Below are 21,644 nucleotides of genomic sequence, written 5' to 3'. Positions count from 1 at the left end.
AAGTAATATTAGAATCCAGGTTGAATTTTTGTTGGGACTTTTTTTTCTGGCACATTAAAATTGACCTACATAGCGTATGTGGAGTAATTCTGCTACAAAATGGTAAAACTAAAAAGTGAATAGATATTACTGTAAAATGTTATGAGGTGTAATTTTTTAATTACGAATACTGAAAGCACTTGCAACTTCATTCTATAAACACCTATTTGTACAGTGTGTTTCAAAGTAATAACATAAAAATTTGGTCGGTTCTACAAGAAAGTTTTTAATACCCCTTGTAAGTAGAATGCTGTATGGATTTGTCACTCGTACCCACGCATATCCACGAATCAACTTTCTCATATAGCATTGTTTACAATCATCAACCAACACACTGTTTTAAAACTCGTAAACATATATATATATAGAAAATTTTTACGACATAGGCTTGTGTGTATAGATATCTAAATCCCATTTACTATCTATAACTGGGGTCGAGATTAACTTTTTTCATCACGAGCAATTCATTGTGAGTGCCTGAAATTTCCACTAGCAAAACGAAATTTTGAACTAGCAAACTTTACAGCAGTGTTTTCATTAATTTTAATACAAAGTAGAAAAAACACAGGAATCGCACCACTTACCAGAAATATTTCATTCGTCATCAAATTATAATTTCTAATGTTGGTATCTATTTTCCACTCATATTTTCACTATTTATACTCGTATATCACCTATATGAACAGATTATTAGGGAAAACATACTGGCAAAAATTTGCGTGTAGACAAAATTTTAACAAGCATTTCCTGCAATTTAATTGGCATTTTGCTAGCAGAGGTTTATCTAGACCGATTTTACTATCGAAATTAGGTAGTATTCCCCACTGATGGTGTTTTACCCTTTGAACAAAAACAACTTCCCCGTCAAGAAAAAAATCACACAAAACAGGCCTCAATACTCCAAAATAGGGGAAATATGAAAGAATTATAGCAAAGACTAGCTGTAAGATGTTAATTATACCCGGATAAAAACCACCGACCTACGGTCAGTACCTGGCAACTGCCCCACGTAGGTTTCGAACTCGCAACCCAGAGGTGGAGGGCTAGTGATAAAGTGTCGGGACACCTTAACCACTCGGACACCGCGGCCCCTACCAAATCCAAGATTGACCCCTGGCTAGTTATAAAGAGTTAATTTATAACCATGTATAAGAAGAAATCATCATTTTAATAAGTATGCTTTTTAAACAACAAAGGAACAATAAAGAATTTTTATGTCACATGATGAAAAGAATCTATTGTTTCTCATCATACCAGATTGATAATTCTTGTTTTTAGTTTTCTGAAATTAAGCTTAAGCTTGACAGAGGTTAGTAAAAACTTAAAAACTAAAAGTTAAAAACTTGTTTTAATATGAGTCTAGGGATATTTCACAACAGACCAAATTCTATTTAGCCTGTGTTAGATATCATAGGCTTTAAATTCGATAAGCATGCATGAATGCTTATATTATCAGACAGAGGCTTACGGCTGGATAAATATGGTAGCAACATTTTGTCCATGTTCATGAATTAGTCACGTGGAATACTTTAGTAAATATTTTTAGTTCAGTCTATCAATGATGGGAATATCACCAATCGTTTCAGAAAAGGTGATGATTAATCATGATCCGGAGTGAATCTGAATGGTTATATCAGATTGCGGGACATTTAATCCGATTCTATCTTCCGCTTCAAAAGATCGAATGAAAAGTTCTATGAAGTTGTTCACAGTTCTTTTATACAAACATTTTCTTCTGGTTGGAAAGTATGGTTTATGTAACGAATTTGTTGCACAATCAATTAATGTTTACATGTGATTTTCCAATAACTAGTACGATTTATACACCTTCACTTTCATCATTGGTCGAAGTTGCATTTATCATAAACTTTAAGATATGTTTTTCTGCGAGACAAAAATAACATGTCAAACAAATGGAAATGATAGAAAATATCAGTTTTTGCAATTTGATCTTTTCCATGTAATTTAAAGATTTTCTGTATTTATCAAGCTAAAAATGAAATATTACCCTTACAAAAATGTAAATAAAATATACACAAAAGTAAATAAAATAGCAATATTGCCTATGTACTCTAGCTCTACAAAATTATGTAAAAATATATCAAAATAAAATAAAAATTTCACATATAAATATTTATATGCAATAAAATTGTACATTTAATTTAAATCAAGATTTAAATGAAAATTGATATACATGCATACAAAATGCAATCTTACCCATAAAAGTAAGAAAGCATGTATCGTGTATACACTGGTACATGTATTAAAATGAAATTTAAATTTTACATACATGTACACAAACTTGTGTCTCAAAATAAAGTTATGAATTTATTCATTTTTCATCTTAAATGTATCCTGAATGGTATGTAAATATTTATTATTATTATTTTGGATGGTATGAAAATGTACATCATGTGTCATGCATCCATATCGACCCGTAAGGTGATCTAGAACTAACATTTGTGACCATATCAATTATGACTTTTGAGATGACCCCCAAGATAGCCTTCGAGTCATGTAGGGTCACTCGACCGTCTGACCCCGAATGTATACATGGGGTCATTTGAGGTCACCGTCTGATAACCTTTAAGGTCACGGGGTGACATATGTTATGAATTTCCGCACTGTTTACCAACATGACACTCGTCCGCCAGCTGTGAACTCAGTACAATCGATTCTACGACATTATTAGCAGATGAGGACACGTGCGGGAAAATGTGTCGAGGTTCATCTATATAATATCCGTATACACACCTGGTGTGTAAAACTGAACTGTCCTCAACTAAAACAGAAATATCAACCACACGTTTATAGCCATATGGCGAGCTACAATCTAACCCGTCCTACATCTGCCGTTATTTCTTATCCATGACATGGTAAGATTTTCAGCAATGGCGGTGCCCTGCGTATCGCGGTCATGAACCGGGGGTTAGGACTGTGCACATTGCACTGTGCATATTCGGGATAAATGCACATCAACGTCTAAATCACAGTCCCTTTGTTTGTCGCACCTCCTCAGACCTTCCCCCGACCCTAATATGCTACTACGGGGTCTTAAAAATATCGGGAAGGGGAACCAGCACGGCAAACATCTAGCCGCTCCATTACATAAGAAATTGGGTCACAAGCATAACACACATCGCCATGTTGTTTTTGTAGCGAGGTCAGTCCTTATGTGTTGTGCTGTGTAGAAAAGGCTGTGGTCATTTAGAGACATATCTTATAAGTGTACTTACCTAGCACTGAGGTCAGAATAACGGTCAGGCTGACCACCACGAGACCGAGCCAGGGCCAACCGTCCATTGGGCGCCGTTGATAAAAAACGCACTGTGCAGTGTGAGTTGTGGAGTGCACTAATACTTGGGGCGTGCACCCAATAGACGAGGGGGCGGTGCAAGGCCCGGGTACATAGGGACCGACATCATAGGGGCTCCATCCGATCAGAGGGGAGGTAATTCACAGACCACTGCTATGTAATATTCTCAGAACATATATTCATCTGTAATGTAAACTTCGCACATGCACATATCTATACACGTGTGCAGTGTTGCCAGCTATAAGCACTGTACACATACACACGGGCACATATTTAACAGTTATCACGGAATGATTTATGTCGAGATAAACAGCTGTTGACTCATAAAGCATAAGTATTACATAAATAGTATGTCACATATGTTACATATCAGTTCGTGTACACGTTTGTGGGATTTATATCGGATTCCCATTTATCTCACATTCTACCTGTCAGTCAATTCACAATTTTAAATTAGACATTTCTCATTTTGAGGTTGCGTGGAGACGGACAACGAAACCAGTAAAACAATGGGTTAATTTCAAAAACACTTTCCGTTCCTGCACGTGCTCACCTTCCATGCTTAAAAACCACAGAGACCTGGTACAATTTCCCACCCATTGGTCCATGCATATAATTTTATTACAAGTATGTATATTATAATGCGTGTTGGACCGGGGTTGGGAGTTTATATCATGTTCCTGTGCCTATAACATAACCATAAGAACATTTCGGACATGAGATAAACAATCGGATTACAAGGTTACACAACGAGTGGTTGTTGGATATGGAAGACACGAGCTTTAGCGAGTGTCTTTTGTAACTTTGAAAAATAACTTACGAGTGTGAAATAAATTCAATATTAAAAAATCACGGGTCGTGTGGCCTGTTTCTACCACAATGATATCGGCTTAAATCATTTCGCGTATGCAAATAAGGTGACCGACCGTCAACGTGACGTCATTCGATTGTTGATGACGTCAATGACAATTTCAGCTCGGGTCAAAGTTCGAATTATTGGCCAATCAAAAGACTGGAAGGCTTTATTCCACTATTTTGAATAGTGGAATATAACACACATGTATATGTATATCCAACAGTCGGCATATTTATACAATGGCTTGAGAGTGGAATGACAACAGCGTATTGTGGTAAATATATATATATATATCTATATCTAGGGTTGTATACACGTTTCAACTCCAAAGAAGAGAAAATCGAACAAGCGCTTTTGAAATTTATTTTAATAACTGTGTATTACGAGTTGATAATCTCACTTAATTATATATGTATATCAACGCAAAGAGAAATATTTCTTTCCAACTTCCCATCTCTCCAAGAAGTGTTGAGCAAGTTAAATGACAGCGAACTCGACACTAGGTAGGGCAGGTATGTCGCCAATGAGTTGCTAATTATACAGTTGATGCTAATGGTGCCCTTTAATACTGAGACAAGGTCATGACCCGACTGTCGTATGAAAATCACGTTGAAATCAACGAACCATGATATTTTTTTTTACATACATAAATCGCATTGACAAAACAAAACAAGAAATATCTTTAAAAAAGATAAACGGCATAGTTTTAATGCTGGTGTTTGTAATGTAAAACTGCAGGTAAAATACATCAACGAACTACTGCGTTTCAGCACGGATAACACAATTATATCAGTTTGAATCAGTTTTGGTAATAATAAGACTGTATTTGAATCAGGAATATAATTTTATTAATGTGCCATTTGAAAAGATACATCCACTTATTCAGCTTGCATTCAATCTTAACTTTGTTTCGTCTTTAACTGCGATTCTGCATTTTGCATTAACCGCTACAGTGACCAATCACATACTTCATCTTGATCAGTAACGCCACCTGTCGCGTCATATCCGGGGTCAAAATATATTATACGGCTATGCCGAAAAATATCAATTCAAAGAATTAAAAAAGTTTTAAAATCCGAGGTGGTTTATCTGCAGTGGTTAACATTTTGTGGCACTTGCGGTTTAGGCAATAGAGACTTTTCAGGAATTATAAATGTCGTGTGCCAATAGGTCTCTCGATAGTATATAAGCTGCGATATTCATATCTAAATATATATATAGTTCGCCCCAGGTGTATGGGTAATTTGTTCAATACCGCGTCAGTAAAACAGTTTTGAGATGACCCCTGAATTGGACATTATGGGTCTTTGTCTCTGTGCTCTGCACTGGGTCTACCTCAAAAATAAGAAATGCATATTAGCTAGGCTACTACGCGAGCAGGATTCACAGAATAGTGAAGTAACGTCGTATCTACAAATGAACGGAGTAAAAGATGACGTCACAGAATCTAAACATGACGTCACGATATGTCCCATTAACTATATCATATCATATGTCGATATCAGGTGTTCTGGTTGTTCGCCATCCCACATGATGACCCTGGATCGTAAGCCTAGGTATATCACCGTCTGCCACATGGTAATACTATGACGTCATTTTGAGGCTATACGATTTCCTATGTTGTTAAAGGCTTTGCACGCCGCCTCAAATAGCACACGTTGTAGCTTTGCATAAATTATCTTGATGGTTATGATAACAATTTTGACCTAAATTTACCTACGTTACATCAACACTTATGTTATAAAAAACGTCTTATGACGGCGTAACAAGCAGGTAGCTCAGTTACACGGGTCAACATGGCATCAGGGAAACTAAACCATTACGTGTGTAATCTCAGGCGGCGTGCAAAGCGTGGATGTGACGTACATTGTAGTTATACTAAAGTCAACATTTTAATCATAGTCATCTAAATGTTTGATGCAAAGCTACAACGTGTGTTATCTGAGACGACGTGCAAAGCGTTGATGTAACTTAGTTTAACGTTTTTTATAATATTTCATCAAACAATTAGAAAATAACGGCCTGTCTTATTCTGTCAAACTACCTACTACGCCTATCAGCTCAATAAACAAACGCCTATCTCACTGGAGCCGGAATTCAATTCAAAACTTTGCATACAGGTAGTTAAACAATTTACAAACACACTCTACATCAATATTTATCCATAACACAGGGGCTTGACACGTTCCCATGACCCAGAAATAAAAAATAACCGCAAGGCGAGACATTTGTGGTCAGAATCGCACTTTTATAGGGTCGGACACTGGGGTTATATATTTTTTTATTCTGTATGATAAGAATGTGTCGAGTCCCTGTGATCCATACAATGATGAAATAAAATACCAAAATGCGCCATGGAAAAAGGAAGCTTTGTAACGTCTAGGATGAAAAAGCTGAGAGAAAACCTTCGACATGGACACTAAATAAGAAAAGAGAAATATATATAGCCTAAGCGACACAGCAGACCAGGAATCGAATACGTTATTGTAGGTGTGAACCGAGAGTTTCTGATGTTTCATCTGCTTTTTAGATATAGAATATTCTACGGTAGCTTACTAGTACCACCCGTGAAATGATTTGATGTGACACCTTACTTCTCTGTCGACCGACACTCAATTTATCTAGCGGCCGATACCGACACTCAATTTATCTGGTGACCGACACTCAATTTATCAGGCGACCAAAATTCAATTTATCTGGCGACCGACAATCAATTTATCTGGCGACCTACCCTCAATTTATCTGGCAACCGACCCTCAATTAATCTGGTGACCGACACTCAATTTATCTGGCAACGGAAATTCAATTTATCTTGCGGCCGACACTCAATTTATCTGGCTACCGACACTCAATTTATCTGGCGACCGACACTTAATTTTTCTGGCGACCGACGCTCAATTTATCTGGCGACCGACACTCAATTTATCTGGCGACCGACGCTCAATTTATCTGGCGACCGACACTTAATTTATCTGGCTACCGACACTCAATTTATCTGGCGACCGACGCTCAATTTATCCGGCGACCGACACTTAATTTATCTGGCGACCGACTATCAATTTATCTGGCGACCGACTATCAATTTATCTGGCGATGGAAATTCAATTTATCTGGCGACCGACGCTCAATTGATCTGGCGGCCGATACCGACACTCAATTTATCTGGTGACCGACACTCAATTTATCAGGCGACCAAAATTCAATGTATCTGGCGACCGACTAATTAATTATTTTAGAATCTACTTATATGATATCGAAATTATATCTAATTTGAAATCATTTTTGACAAAGGGACGAATGAAATATAATAAATTATTTTAAAATTTAGTTAAAAATATATATCAGATTTTATATCCAAAACTGTTCCTAGGTCTGTCTATATTACACATATTTGCCCTTTGGCACCAACTCTGTTTACCTGTTGACGTAGTTGATCTGATATTAATGGTACATGTTGTACATGGTTATCTAATATTGTCTCAGGCTATATGACAGACGTCTTCTGTATTATCATGTATCAATCAATCATACTCATCCCTAGGACTACCTAGGACTATATAAGATTAGTTATTATTGTACCATTTAGTCGGTTACCAAGGACTGGACTAAGCAGTTCTACACACTTAAATAAACCAAGATACAACTACTTGGACTCCGTCTTCATCTCTTACACCATACACAACATTTCTACAAGTGACTACAAAACCTTGTAGTTCACACGACCCTCAATTTATCTGGCGACCGACCCTCAATTTATCTGGCAACGGAAATTCAATTTATCTTGCGGCCGACACTCAATTGATCTGGCCACCGACACTCAGTTTATCTGGCTACCGACACTCAATTTATCTGGCGATGGAAATTCAATTTATCTTGCGGCCGACACTCAATTGATCTGGCCACCGACTATCAATTTATCTGGCTACCGACACTCAATTTATCTGGCGACCGATTATCACTTTATCTTGCGTCCGACACTCAATTTATCTGGCTACCGACGCTCAATTTATCTGGCGACCGACGCTCAATTTATCTGGCGACCGACTATCAATTTATCTGGCGACCGACACTTAATTTATCTGGCGACCGATTATTACTTTATCTTGCGTCCGACACTCAATTTATCTGGCTACCGACACTCAATTTATCTGGCGACCGACTATCAATTTACTTGGCGACCGACACTTAATTTATCTGGCGACCGACACTTAATTTATCTGGCGACCGACTATCAATTTCTCTGGCGACCGTCTATCAATTGATCTGGCGATGGAAATTCAATTTATCTCGCGACCGACGCTCAATTGATCTGGCGGTTGACACTTAATTTATCTGGCGGTTGACACTTAATTTATCTGGCGACCGACGCTCAATTTATCTGGCGACCGACTATCAATTTATCTGGCGATGGAAATTCAATTTATCTGGCGACCGACGCTCAATTGATCTGACGGTTGACACTTAATTTATCTGGCGACCGACGCTCAATTTATCTGGCGACCGACGCTCAATTTATCTAGCGACCAAAATTCAATTTATCTGGCGACCGACGCTCAATTGATCTGGCGGCCGATACCGACACTCAATTTATCTGGTGACCGACACTCAATTTATCAGGCGACCAAAATTCAATTTATCTGGCGACCGACAATCAATTTATCTGGCGACCTACCCTCAATTTATCTGGCAACCGACCCTCAATTAATCTGGTGACCGACACTCAATTTATCTGGCAACGGGAATTCAATTTATCTTTCGGCCGACACTCAATTGATCTGGCCACCGACACTTAATTTATCTGGCGACCGACTATCAATTTATCTTGCGACCGACTATCAATTGATCTGGCGATGGAAATTCAATTTATCTGGCGACCGACGCTCAATTGATCTGGCGGTTGACACTTAATTTATCTGGCGATCGACGCTCAATTGATCTGGCGACCGACACTTAATTTATCTGGCGATCGACGCATAATTTATCTGGTGACCGAAACTTTATTACAATTTGGTAACATAACCGCTGTGATGCATAATATCATAACAAGATGGACAGAAACGTGACGGCAGGAGTGTAATAATGAATATGTTGTTGTTGTTGGAATAGTTGTTTGACAGCGATTTAATCTGAAAATTATGTTAAATCAACGACTAAACCATGATGTTGAAACTTTAGAGAATTAAAAACAAAATAAGAATGCGAGAAGTGATTTTTTTAGAAATGAATAGGCCAATTTTCATTAACAAACTGACATTAATTAAGTGGCGGCCGCCACATCAAATATCTTCACCGGTGGCACTAGAAGTCTTCCGTAGTATTCATATGTAATCTACGGCTACGTTTAGAGATGAGGAATGTAATCCGACCTCGCCAGTAGCTAGCTTGATTAATAGGTATGGCGTTCAAGGACCCCTGAACACCTAGTTCAGTTTGTCTAAAAGTACACTATTACTCGCGAGACGTACACGTGCTATTAACGACCCCGTGTATATATATATACGGTGACTATGCCTGTAAGCCAGTTCAGCAATGACTACATGTGGAATGTTAGCACGAGGTCAGCAATTAACAGGTGTAGAATATTTGGATGCAAGTTAGGTTACTTATATGGACTACAGAACACCTCTGCTGCAGGCTACAAAACAAACCCAAATAAGGCACACCTGTCTGTCAAACCTAAATAAGACTCAGTTATCTGTCAAACCTAAATAAGGCACACCTGTCAGTCAAACCTAAATAAGGCCCAGTTGTCAGTCAAACCAAAATAAGGCCCAGTTGTCAGTCAAACCTAAATAAGGCTCAGTTGGCAGTCAAACCTGAATAAGGCCCAGTTGTCTGTCAAACCCAATTAAGGCACACCTGTCAGTCAAACCTAAATAAGGTTCAGCTGTCAGTCAAACCTAAATAAGGTTCAGCTGTCAATCAAACCTGAATAAGGCTCAGTTGTCAGTTAAACTAAGATACGATTCACCTGTCTGACAAACTAAGATACGATTCACCTGTCTGACAAACTAAGATACGATTCACCTGTCTGACAAACTAAGATACGATTCACCTTTCTGACAACTAAGATACGATTCACCTGTCTGACAAACTAAGATACGATTCACCTGTCTGACAAACTAAGATACGATTCACCTGTCTGACACTCAATTTATCTGGCGACCGACCCTCAATTTATCTGGCAACCGACCCTCAATTTATCTGGCAACGGAAATTCAATTTATCTGGCGACCGACACTTAATTTATCTGGCGACCGACTATCACTTTATCTTGCGACCGACTATCAATTTATCTGGCGACCGACACTCAATTTATCTGGCGACCGACCCTCAATTTATCTGGCAACCGACCCTCAATTTATCTGGCGACCGACTATCAATTTATCTGGCGACCGACACTTAATTTATCTGGCGATCGACTATCAATTTATCTGGCGACCGACTATCAATTTATCTGGCGATGGAAATTCAATTTATCTCGCGACCGACGCTCAATTGATCTGGCGGTTGAACTTAATTTATCTCGCGACCGACGCTCAATTTATCTGGCGATGGAAATTCAATTTATCTGGCGACCGACGCTCAATTGATCTGGCGGTTGACACTTAATTTATTTGGCGACCGACGCTCAATTTATCTGGCGACCGACTATCAATTTATCTGGCGACCGACGCTCAATTGATCTGGCGGTTGACACTTAATTTATCTGGCGACCGACGCTCAATTTATCTGGCGACCGACGCTCAATTTATCTAGCGATGGAAATTCAATTTATCTGGCGACCGACGCTCAATTGATCTGGCGGTTGATACCGACACTCAATTTATCTGGTGACCGACACTCAATTTATCAGGCGACCAAAATTCAATTTATCTGGCAACGGAAATTCAATTTATCTGGCGACCGACACTTAATTTATCTGGCGACCGACTATCACTTTATCTTGCGACCGACTATCAATTTATCTGGCGACCGACACTCAATTTATCTGGCGACCGACCCTCAATTTATCTGGCAACCGACCCTCAATTTATCTGGCGACCGACTATCAATTTATCTGGCGACCGACACTTAATTTATCTGGCGATCGACTATCAATTTATCTGGCGACCGACTATCAATTTATCTGGCGATGGAAATTCAATTTATCTCGCGACCGACGCTCAATTGATCTGGCGGTTGAACTTAATTTATCTCGCGACCGACGCTCAATTTATCTGGCGATGGAAATTCAATTTATCTGGCGACCGACGCTCAATTGATCTGGCGGTTGACACTTAATTTATTTGGCGACCGACGCTCAATTTATCTGGCGACCGACTATCAATTTATCTGGCGACCGACGCTCAATTGATCTGGCGGTTGACACTTAATTTATCTGGCGACCGACGCTCAATTTATCTGGCGACCGACGCTCAATTTATCTAGCGATGGAAATTCAATTGATCTGGCGACCGACGCTCAATTGATCTGGCGGTTGATACCGACACTCAATTTATCTGGTGACCGACACTCAATTTATCAGGCGACCAAAATTCAATTTATCTGGCGACCGACAATCAATTTATCTGGCGACCGACCCTCAATTTATCTGGCAACCGACCCTCAATTAATCTGGTGACCGACACTCAATTTATCTGGCAACGGAAATTCAAATTATCTTGCGGCCGACACTCAATTGATCTGGCCACCGACACTCAATTTATCTGGCGACCGACTATCAATTTATCTGGCGACCGACACTTAATTTATCTGGAGACCGACTATCACTTAATCTTGCGGCCGACACTCAATTTATCTGGCTACCGACACTCAATTTATCTGGCGACCGACGCTCAATTGATCTGGCGACCGACACTTAATTTATCTGGCGACCGACTATCAATTTATCTGGCGATGGAAATTCAATTTATCTGGCGACCGACGCTCAATTGATCTGGCGACCGACACTTAATTTATCTGGCGACCGACTATCAATTTATCTGGCGATGGAAATTCAATTTATCTGGCGACCGACGCTCAATTGATCTGGCGGTTGACACTTAATTTATCTGGCGATCGACGCTTAATTTATCTGGTGACCGAAACTTTATTACAATTTGGTAACATAACCGCTGTGATGCATACTATCATAACAAGATGGACAGAAACGTGACGGCAGGAGTGTAATAATGAATATGTTGTTGTTGTTGGAATAGTTGTTTGACAGCGATTTAATCTGAAAATTATGTTAAATCAACGACTAAACCATGATGTTGAAACTTTAGAGAATTAAAAATAAAATAAGAATGCGGGAAGTGATTTTTTTAGAAATGAATAGGCCCATTTTCATTAACAAACTGACATTAATTAAGTGGCGGCCGCCACATCAAATATCTTCACCGGTGGCACTAGAAGTCTTCCGTAGTATTTATATGTAATCTACGGCTACGTTTAGAGATGAGGAATGAAATCCGACCTCGCCAGTAGCTAGCTTGATTAATAGGTATGGCGTTCAAGGACCCCTGAACACCTAGTTCAGTTTGTCTAAAAGTACACTATTACTCGCGAGACGTACACGTGCTATTAACGACCCCGTGTATATATATATACGGTGACTATGCCTGTAAGCCAGTTCAGCAATGACTACCTGTGGAATGTTAGCACGAGGTCAGCAATTAACAGGTGTAGAATATTTGGATGCAAGTTAGGTTACTTATATGGACTACAGAACACCTCTGCTGCAGGCTACAAAACAAACCCAAATAAGGCACACCTGTCTGTCAAACCTAAATAAGGCCCAGTTGTCAGTCAAACCTAAATAAGGCACACCTGTCTGTCAAACCTAAATAAGGCCCAGTTGTCAGTCAAACCTAAATAAGGCCCAGTTGTCAGTCAAACCTAAATAAGGCCCAGTTGTCAGTCAAACTAATAACGTTCAGTTGGCAGTCAAACCTGAATAAGGCTCAGTCCTCCGTCAAACCTAAATAAGGCACATGTCCGTCAAACCCAATTAAGGCACACCTGTCCGTCAAACCCAATTAAGGCACACCTGTCTGTCAAACCTAAATAAGGCCCAGTTGTCAGTCAAACCTGAATAAGGCTCAGTCCTCCGTCAAACCTAAATAAGGCACATGTCCGTCAAACCCAATTAAGGCACACCTGTCCGTCAAACCCAATTAAGGCACACCTGTCAGTCAAACCTAAATAAGGGTCAGTTGTCAGTCAAACCTTAATAAGGTTCAGTTGTCAGTCAAACTAAGATACGATTCACCTGTCAGTCAAACTAAGATACGATTCACCTGTCTGACAAACTAAGATACGATTCACCTATCTGACAAACTAAGATACGATTCACCTGTCTGACAAACTAATATACGATTCACCTGTCTGACAAACTAAGATACGATTCACCTGTCTGACAAACTAAGATACGATTCACCTGTCTGACAAACTAAGATACGATTCACCTGTCTGACAAACTAAGATACGATTCACCTGTCTGACAAACTAAGATACGATTCACCTGTCTGACAAACTAAGATACGATTCACCTGTCTGACAAACTAAGATACGATTCACCTGTCTGACAAACTAAGATACAGAGAAAAGTTTCACCTTACCAACAGTTTTAGGTAATGCTCACCTGTCTGATAAAATAAGCCAACACTCACTTGTCCGACAAATTTGAAATAATGCTCTCTTATCCGACACATTTAATCAAGCCTCACCTGTCCAACAAATTTAGACAAGGCAGCTGATCTCGATTGACTTATTCTAATCGTATTTTCCCGCCTTTTCTTCTCTGAAACCTCTGCACCAATTTTGATGAAATTTTACAGAAATATTTCATAGCTGAAGGTCGATCAAACTTGTGAATTATACGATCTCCACCCTCGGGGACCTGAGGACTGACCTCTAGGGGGCTGATGGGGGGCGGGGCCAAAAAGGAACATTTTTTTCTCAGAATGTAAGCTTTAAAATTCAGCACGAATCACACTTTTTCAAAACACAAGGTCGTTTAATATAAGTCCAGGTAAGTCGGATTAATTTTTATTCGGAAATGAGCACGTTCAAATTTTCATCAAGTTAAGCAACAGGTTTTAAGTAAACTGTATTAACTGTATATATATGTTATGATTTGTATGTCTTGTTCTAGGGGCGTTCCTTCGTTTGAATAACAATAGTGAATTTGCCTCTGGATACACAATGGGAGGAAAACCATATGTTTCTCCTCAAATTTGTGACAGAATTTCTTCCGCCAATACCGGTCATCCTGGGGGAGTTCTTTTGTCAACACAATAGATAGCTCCAACCCATAGTTAGATTGAAATTTTCTTCATCTATTTTGCGAGATCCCAATGACTTTCAGAGAGTTCTCCTTTTCACGTGACATGGACAGTTCCGTAGTGGCGGCATCAAGAAGGCATATACAAGCATATGATACTATGTATCAACTCATACCTTCGGAATACAGGGGTTCGGCCATAGGTACACTTATTTTCACTGTCGAATCAAACATTGCAATCCATTATAAGACCAAATGCACCGCGTGAATATTATTTACCGTTTCTCCATTCCTGGAACATGGAAACCATGGCTGTCCATTTCTCTGGCTCTTTTTCTGATCGACGGCCCATAACACAGAAGTTAAGGTTACAAGTTCGCACAGGAGGTTACAGAAAACCTCGTTTCCAATTCGCTAAAATGAATGAATTTATCATTGTTTCACGGTCAATATTCCAACAACATATATTTATTAAAAGAAAATATACAATTTTAAAGAAATTGCCTTACAGTAAAGAAGTCGGCCTTGAAGAAAATCACAGAATTCGTGTAGGAAAAAACGATAAAAAGAAACACATTATAAAAAAAAAAAAAAAAACATTAAAAAAAAAAAAAAAACTCAAGCAATTTCTTAGAATATATCTTTGTTAAAAAGTCCAGCAAATTTCAATATCTGAATATTTTTTTAATTATACAATACCCACCCACACCAAATCTGCTCGTCGTCTGTACATATTCTCACAGATTCTCATGCAGTTGTCCTGGCTCGGACTCCATACTACACAAAGATATTATATCAAATTCTACCATGTTTGCTTTGCAACGGCAGTTTTGATTGGTTTAAACCCATGTATTATTTTCCAATAATACACACTCGTGCCAATAATTTTAGAATAGAAATAATCAACTTTGACTCGTGTATTGTTGCAGGATATACAACTCGGACTCGGATATTTTGCAATTTTAATTAATAACTCAGGCCTGCGGCCTTCGTTATTAATTTAATTGCAAAATATCCTCGTCCTCGTTGTATATCCTGCAACAATACACGAGTCATCGTTAATGATTTCTTAAATGAAATATTTAAATTTTTAAAACACCTTCTTTACAATGTATATTCTCAGAAACGTAGCTGGCATTTCTCGGAGCATTGTTGCCATATGTATAGTCTTATCAACGGTGAAAAAATGGGAAAACTTCCCACTTACCACGTCAGATCTCGATAAACGGCTGGACCTTGGTGCACGGCGCTCAACATTTACCACAAATATAAAGAATAACTTGATATCCATGGTGGTAATCCGAGATTTAGGATATATTTCAAATAGCTGCAAAGGGACTGATCATATCCACTTTTGGTGATAGATATGCAAAAATTTGTGACGTCATGAAAGGGTTACTATTATGACGTCAGGCTATTATTTAATTATTTAGCTGAAATATTTTAACACAAAATTTAAAGAGAAAAAAACGAAACTCTAAACCCTAATCCCAACCCCTGTTAGCATTTCAACGGAGGTAGTGGAAACTCATTTTACCAGGGATTTTTTTTTTTAAATTAGGACCGACTTAATTTTATTTACATCAACGCATGTGCCAAATTCATAACCGACATAAGCTGGCACAATTTGTCGCTCACGTTTCGCTATTTAGATAATGTTCTTTCATTTTCGACGGGTTTTAACTGTTTAATCGGACCTAAATGAGGAAAAAAACCTGTTAAATAAGCTTGTACGGTTATCCTCAGAAGGAAAGAGACCCCGAAAATGATATTAAGATTACGTTCGTTTACCCAAGTTCTCATAGAAGTTCTTATTGAAAATCTTTTCAAAGCTTTAAAAAAAAAAACAGCAAAAAAAAAAAAAAAAAAAAAAAATTGAATGTAGGTTTAAAATTTATTCTAATTATATGTTGTAATCTGCATGGTGATTGATTTGTGAATTTTGTTAAATTGCTTTGCTGTGATTCAATATTTGTATCGGTGACATTTATTATTTTTATGCCTTTTGTCTGAATTAATGTAAAGTGATACTCTCCAAAGCTTCTGACGTATTTTAGTTTAAACTATGTTTTATTTGTCACTTTCCATTTAAATGATATATATACAACATATAAATTATAAAAAAGAATCAGAAACAAATGTCAAGACACTTATATAAATCTGACACCTATATATATAGGTTGACGTTACATAACAGCATAGACATGATAAAACAAAACATCGTATCATGATGACGATAGAGTCTAAGGTGAAAACATCAGTTGGAATTTGATCAAATAATTAAATATATTGTAGTTAATAAAAAGGGAGAAAAACATGAAAATGGGATTAGGTACTTCCATCTGGTTGTAGATATATATTTAATGTAGTATTAATCTAAAATAATAGACGTACAAAAATATGTACATGCTACGTTTGCATGGGAAATCTGTTTGATTTACAAGGAAATTTTACACAGCAAGGAATATCCTCGTGTTATCGTCGATGGAAAGAGAAACATCTCCAGACAGTAATAAACTTACAGTTATGTTATATGGTAAGGTGAGAATATACTAATGTCTTAGATAGGAAAAAATATTACATGTTAATAGAAAATGAGAAATATCCTCAATTAGACCATATGTACACGGAGATGAGGGAATTAAGTTTCTTTTAAATAAATGATCATTCATTCAGTGAACTACTGTTCATTCTCAATATGGCATGATAGATTTGACCTAGACGTGTCCTACAGTAAAAATGACTTGGTGGTTCCGGCGGAGATGATCTTTTTTGATAATTTTTGTGGCAAGAAAGAGATGGATTGTTAGGTATGCTAATTGGCAAGTTCTTCCAACTGTCAATAGCCGAGGGAAGGAAAGAATTAGCATATATGCTAGTTCTACAACGAATCTGTGTGATATTTTTAGACTGTCAAGTCCTATAATTGTGACTTGATGATTGTTAAGGTAGACTGGTGTATTATGATAATGCATTTTTTGAAATTGGATGATTTTGTTGTTTTGTCTTCTGTCGATCAATATGGCAAACCTACCTTCACTGTACAGTTTTTCAATATCAGTTAGTTTGTTAGCCCCAGTAACTATTTCTGGACTAACTGACGTGAAATATCCAAGAACGTTCTTACTTTAAAATTAACGAAAGAATGCAATTGTATTGTGAACAAATGGACAAACTGAGAACGGAAACACGTCCAAATTTTTTACTTATTCAAATTTATTTATTTATAATAAATATTTATTTATTCATAAATAAATCTCTATTTTTTTCTTCATTTTTTTTCAAAATTACTCTTTGTCAGAATTGAACCTACGAAATAGAAAACAACAACATCCTGGCAATTCCAAACGAACTGCCTTGTTTTTGTTTTTATTTTGTTTTAGTTTTGTTTGTCTAAACAGATTTTATCGTCAAATAAATAGACACGGGGATTTATCACAAATTTATTCCAATTTACGAAACGTCCTCTCTCCGAACGTTGCTCCACCGCCAATATCAGACGTGGCCGACGTATTAATCAAATCAAGTTCTCCTTATTTGACAAAGATGCATGTCCCGTGCTTTTTAAAAACTTAACTTAATTACTTCGGCGATGTCTTGATATGAGCACAGACTATGACGTAGCTGTGATTAGTTTAGATTAGTGATACCATATACCACGCAGTGCATACGATTAATACAAAGGGGGCCGCGGTGGCCGTCCCGACACTTTAACACTAGCCCTCCATCTCTGGGTTGCGAGTTCGAAACCTACGTGGGGCAGTTGCCAGGTACTGACCGTATGTCGGTGGTTTTTCTCCGGGTACTCCGGCTTTCCTCCACCTCCAAAACCTGGCACATCCTTAAATGACCCTGGCTGTTAAAGGGACGTTAAACAACAACAACAAAAAAAACAACAAAGATTAATACAATTGTGGTTTTGTAATGTAATGTGAGGTTGAGTGATATATAAATCGGCTGAGAAATGATAATTGACGTAACGAAAGACAACCACTATCTCATAAAATGCATATTCCTGACTTATTTTTTGACTACACATTTTCATCTATATGTGTAGTTAGACATACTGTTGTTATAGAATTTAAAATGCAAAAGTGGTTTGAAGTGATATTGAAAACAAAGAGAAGATGATTTACATTCATTTCCTTGCTTGTTACCAGATTTGGAACTACTTTGGTGCTTTTTACACCATAAGATGTAAAAATAGGCAGAGAATGGCGCGTATTCCGATGCATATTGCTATACGATAAAATGCGAAGTGATATAAACAACGTAATTGTATTAAAACATCAATATTATAAAATGTGCATATTGAAAACCGTTTTGAGATTTATTTCATATTTCAGCAACATTTTTCGTTTTCAAGTACATGTTTCTTTATCTGTTAAAGGGACGTTCCTTCGTTTGGACATCAGAAACCTGCAAAATTTCTTTTGGTAAAATCTATGCCCGAATGAGGATTATCTGAGTTTTTGTGCCTACCAGTAATGAAAGTAACGCCGATATGTACAGAAAAATCACGTTTCGTACACAAATACCGTCTGCCGGTAATTAGTGATAATTCGGGTAGAACTGAGAATTTTTATAATTTAATACTTAAATCACTTTGGTTTAAGAGTAAAGCTGCTGTATTAATGTAAAGATTATAACTAATCTAAACACACATTAATTTCCCATTAAGTTTCATTTTGGCGGGGACACTTAATTTAAACGAAATAATGTCAATGTCCCTTTAAATGCGGTATCTTCTACCTAAATATATCGAAATATTATGTCCACGTTTTTTATGAACTGATTCAGGCGGTGTTCACAGTTAAATACATAAGTTATAGACGATATGTGTTTGGTTTATTTTGTTTAACGTCCTATTAACAGCCAGGGTCATGTAAGGACGTGCCAGGTTTGGAGGTGGAGGAAGCCGGAGTACCCAGAGAAAAACCACCGGCCTACAGTCAGTACCTGGCAACTGCCCCACGTAGGTTTCGAACTCGCAACCCAGAGGTGGAGGGCTAGTGATAAAGTGTCGGGACACCTCAACCACTCGGCTATCCCGGCCCCACAGGCAATATATGTGCGGATGTATAAATTTTTTTTAAATATTTTCAGACGGCTTATTTTTTTTTCTTAGCCTAATTGCTTTGAGGAGTTAAGCTACATTAGCTTGGAAGAATTTGTAATGTAATTTTAAATTCTAAATGGCATTGATCATTTAAACAAGCCGGTAAAATGTAAATAAATTTTTGAATATTGACTTATAATTTTTTTTTATGCTTATTCAAATGGGAAGTATTTATAATGCAATTTTAATTTCAAATGACATTGATCATTTAAACAAGCCGGTAAAATGTAAATAAATTTTGAATATTGACCGATATACATTTTCTCTGTTTATTCATAAACAGATTAAAATATCACTTGAATAAATAATGTGGCACCTCTGTCCCTGCATGTTGACATATATATATATATATATTTAATTTTTTTGAAGTATACTTTTGGATAATGTAAATTATAGTAACAAGGGAAATATCTCCATAAGTCTTTGACATCTGGGCCAAGTTGTTCAAAAGGTGATTAGCTTAATCACTTGGTTAGTGAAAAGTTCATTTCTCATTTGTTGCAAAACCTGTGAGTATATCATTGTTAAATTATGCCAGTTGGAAGAGAATTAAGAATTACAGAGTTTCATGAAGTCTTTTGTCCAGTTAGTTCTACCAGAAATTATTATATCAGGATTTGGAAAATGTTGTTAAAATGTTATTAGCCTAATCACCTTTTGAACAACTGAGCCCTGGTCCGAGTTGTTTAAAAGGCTATATCACTTGATTAATCAAAATCTCATTTCCCTTTAGTTAAATATCTGTGTGTATTAATTCATTAAAATAGCAGGTAGGGAGGGACTGAGAAGTGTTTCAATTTCATAAAATCTTGTCAAGTTAATTTTACCAGAAATGATTTTATCAGGATTTTAAAATTGTTCCTAAACTAAACTGTGAATAGCCTAATCACCTTTTGAACAACTGGGCCAAGCTGTCAAAATTCAAAATGGTCAAATGATCACCTGTCAGCTGTTTTCCCGACGGACAGAAGGAAGGACGGATTATGGATGAAGGGCAATTTGACTACTCCCCACCCCCATCCGATAATTGTGGGCTAAAATATGTTTAGACAAGTTACCTCCCCTTGCTGTGTTATTGCTGCATAAATTTTATTTATTAATATTTTTCTCCTGGACGATATTTCATTGTTCATGATAATGCCTAAATAACAATGGATTGTTAATATATTGAAGAATACCTAATCTTAAATTTTTTTTCTTTTTATGTACATTTTCATTTTTTGTAGGCGATTCCATTCAGAATATGGAAAATAGTGTTTGATTTAAATATATTTTATTTGTAACTTAACTTTACAAAGGGATTTGGCACAAGTAATACAACTTATATAAAGCCCTTTCCTGATACAATTATACATTAACATTACAACAAGATGGCATATTTACATATTTACAAATTTAATTTTTGTTATTGGAAGTATATTTTTTCATTTGTATCTAAAAACTGTGTTAAATAACAAAGCTGACAAAGATGAATAGTTCCATTAGTTTAATTCATTAATTATAAATAATATGTTGACTCTTTATTCAGCTATATGGTGAAAAGTGTAATTTACAGTATATAGCCGAGAAGACGCTTTACGTCTCAACACCACAACTACACAACCTTATCACAGAATACTTATATACATACAATTCTACACCAATCACAGTACATCTCTCATATGACATTTGGAAGAGGAAACTATGATGTACATTTGCGTAAAATTTGCATTGAACTGAAATCTAATTTTTAAAAAAGATTTTGTAGAAATTTCTCAAACCTGGAAAAAAATAATTCCATTAGTATGTACAACAATTATCACTTCACATGAATATGTTTTGAATTTTTAGATATGAATTTTAAGTCTAAGTTTACACCAAATTTGGATGTAATCCACCCAAGAGTTTCCCTTTTTGTGGCCATGCCCCTTTTACCGCAGGGGCCTTGCACTACCTAAATCTGGTTCAATTAATATTTTAAGAAAAATACTGCCTTGTACTTTCTATATGTAATTTACATCATATCACTGAAATTATCAACAGGCGGTATTTACTAAAATTCTAT

The sequence above is a fragment of the Pecten maximus genome, chromosome 17 (genome assembly GCF_902652985.1).
Source record: "Pecten maximus chromosome 17, xPecMax1.1, whole genome shotgun sequence".
Classification (NCBI taxonomy): Eukaryota; Metazoa; Mollusca; class Bivalvia; order Pectinida; family Pectinidae; genus Pecten; species Pecten maximus.
This window is presented reverse-complemented; position numbering follows the sequence as displayed.